Genomic DNA, 3,482 nt, shown 5'->3' with positions numbered 1-3,482 from the left:
TTTGTTCTTAATGTTTCATACATTGTCTCACTTGTTATGTTATTGTTTTAATCATTTTATGTGCTTTTTGTTTTTTTTCCTTTTTTAGAAAAATGAACAGGAGAATTGATATTGAACCTCGTCAATTTCAAGTTAAGTCCAGTGCTGAATTGCTCAAACTGTATAAAGTAAAAGTAGAAGGTGCCAAGAATATGAAGAAAACAAAGAATCTACTTCAAAGCAAGAGCCAAGGAAAAATTCTACGGCTGGAAGTGCAGTCCAAGAAGCTAGAAATACTCAAATACAACATCAAAAGAAAGACCAAAGGAAGCAGCCATTGACCACTACAAGTGCAATTCAAGAAGGTGCCAAAAATATGAAGAAAAACAAAGAATCTACTTCAAATCAAGAGCCAAGGAAAAATTCTACGGCTGGAAGTGAAGTCCAAGAAGCTAGAAATACTCAAATACAACATCAAAAGAAAGACCAAAGGAAGCAGCCATTGACCACTACAAGTGCAATTCAAGAAGGTGCCAAAAATATAAAGAAAAACAAAGAATCTACTTCAAATCAAGAGCCAAGGAAAAATTCTAGTGTTGCAAGTGTAGTCCAAGAAGCTAGAAATACTCAAATACAACATCAAAAGAAAGACCAAAGCAAGCAACCATTAAGCACTACAAGTGCAGTTCAAGAAGTTAGAATGCAGCAAGAAAAGTTAGAAGTAAGATCTACTTTGATGCAACATGGAAAGCAAGAACAGAGGAAGAAGCTATTAGCCATTGGAAGTGCAGTCCAAGTAGGAAGATCTACTCAAACACACCACAAAAAGAAAGACCAGATGAGGCAATCCTTAGCCACTGGAAGTGAAGTCGAAGTTGGAGGATCTACTTACATTCCAAGTCAAAAAGACCTTGATAACCATGCATTTTTAGTCCAACCTGAATCATCTAAGAAGATTGATGACCAAAATGATAGATTTTGTCCAAATAATTTGAAGAGACAACTGAGAAATACAATAGGAGATCATGGTCAAGGATCTACGGAAGAACAACCAGCCTCTAAGAAGCCAAAGGCTACTTCAAAGTGTCCTGCTATATCACTTGAAAAATATATTAATAACCATAGGGATCAACTTGAAGAAGAGGAATTAGAAGATGAAGAGAGTGAAGAAAATGACATAGAACAAGATGTTGAAGGGGATATCAACTTTGAAAATGAAGAAGATGAGGATACTAATGACAAAACAACCGAAGGTAACATTTTTTCTAGTTTAAGGGGATATCAACTTTTGATTTTAACTCATTTGTGTTTTAAGTGTCTTTGCTTATTTTAGACATTATGAAAATATGAAATTTCTTGTTTATTCGTAATGTTAATTAGGGGCAACATCGAAGAGAAAACGGGGAAAGACATTGTGTAAAAAAGTTCATGAACGATCAATAAATGATAGACAAGAAATCATCTTGAATAAAGAAGGAGAACCCATTGGACCAGACCAGAAGACAGTTTCTCAACTTAGTAGTTTCTTGGGAACAATAGCAAGAAGTGCAGATTTGTGTCCTCTTACTTACACAAATTGGAAAGCTATACGAAACAAACAACACATATGGAATTATATCAATGTATCAACTTTTTTTACTTTTGCGTTTCTACTACATGTGTGTTTTAGTAATTTTATAAATTAGATCTTTATAACTGCATTACTTTTCTTGGCAGCAAAAATACATCATTCCAGAAAAAGGGGAGAAGGTTGTGTATGGTATTATAAATGATGCTTGGAGGCGATAAAATGTTGGATTAAGAAAAATCATTTCACCGAGTATACAACCATGCGCGAGCGGCTGAAAAATCGTCCTCAAGACATACCAGAAGCACACTTTAGAGTGTTGATGGATTATTGGAGACTTGAAACCATTCAAGTAAGATACATATTTTTATAATTAAGTAATATTTTATATTATATTTTTCATGTTTGATAAAATTCATTTTTCATTGATGAATTTAGGAAATAAGTGATCAAAATGCTAAAAATATTGCTCAACAAAAATGGAGACACCGTGCAGGGCCTATAAGTTTTGCTTGTATAAAGGAGAGATTGGTATTCTATTCTATTTGTTATAAGCATACATTTAAATTGGCCTAAATTTAGTGCTTAAATCATTGTTTTCTTCATGCAGAGTGCAAGCAAGGAGGATAAAGAGTCTCCAACTCAAGCTAAATGTTCATTGAAACTCGACAGAGTAAGAAAGGAAAACAACTAGATCAAGAAACAAATAATGCAATTGTAAGTGTTTCTCTACGCTTTACATGTCAAATGTAATTATTCACTATCACAATTAACATTACTTATACAATTGCTAGACAAAACTTCAAGACTTGATTGAAAAATTCTAGTGTACCTTCTACTGAGGCTTTTAAGACTGTATTTGGCAAAGAGAAGCCAGGGAGAGTGCGATGCTATGGAAGAACTACAACACCTACACTCTTAAAAAGAAATGAAGAAATAGCAGAAATTGAGAAAAGGCATGCTAATGAAGTCAAACATTTAACTGATAAGGTGCACGAGATAGAAGCAAAACATGAAGAGATGGAGGTGAAACATAGTAAAGAGATGGTGGCAATGGAGCAAAAATTTCAACTTCTTCTAAGGACCATGTTAAATCAAAATGCCTCAAGAGTAGACATGGAGTCTTTGGCAGCTTTGTTATCTCCATGTGATGCTAATAGTGGTCTACGTTCATCCACATCTACTCATGCTCCAAATAATCCCAAGGTAAAAATGAAGTTTATATTAAATAAATATTTTTGGAATTTGTTCAAATATTTATGCACTCAAGGCATAACTTGTGGTAATTCCCTTTTTCAATAGACTTATTGCATCCTTGGTATACCTGTCTAACTTGACTTATTGCACGTAACCTCTTGACTTATTGCATCCTTCAATAGACTCCAAATTTAGTTATTAGTTAGATCTTCATATCTTGTCCTTGGTATACCTAACTAACTTGGGGTCTCGACTTTCACTGTGTTTGAAAATTGGAACAGATAGCTGGATCTATTTTGCAAAATGTTGCATCTTTTACCACTCCTACATTTGCGATAATTACTTTGTACTGATTTTAGGCTGTTTTTATACATAATCACGTGATAAATTTCAAATGTAAATAGTCAAATTCAGTTGTGGGTATTAACCTATACTGGAACATCTTTTCCTCTAGGAGTCACCTATTCTTGCCTAGTAATTAATGTGTGTAATCAAACAAAGACACCTGCTCAGGGTTTGGCAAATAGAAATTTAGGTTTGGGTTAAGAACTCATTGATGTACTAGGATTTGAGTCTGAATCTTCATGATGCAAGGCATCGTCACCGGACCATATTATGGATGCCCTAGTATGTGTGTGATATTCTACCTCTGACCTTAGGTATCACGTAGAGATTCTCCTCCTCCTCCATATTATTGTCTCCCATATTTTCCTTTTATTTCTTCTCCAATAGTTTTTTT

General features: G+C 34.2%; 1 pseudogene; it reads left to right on the top strand.

The window, feature by feature from the left end:
• The first annotated feature begins 355 nt into the window (after positions 1-355).
• LOC121995055 lies at positions 356-3,096 on the top strand (annotated as a pseudogene).
• The last annotated feature ends 386 nt before the right edge of the window (positions 3,097-3,482 follow it).

This window comes from Zingiber officinale, chromosome 6A (assembly GCF_018446385.1).
Source record: "Zingiber officinale cultivar Zhangliang chromosome 6A, Zo_v1.1, whole genome shotgun sequence".
NCBI lineage: Eukaryota > Viridiplantae > Streptophyta > Magnoliopsida > Zingiberales > Zingiberaceae > Zingiber > Zingiber officinale.
Note: the sequence above shows the minus strand (reverse complement) of the source record. Positions and strands in the feature narration are given on the sequence as shown.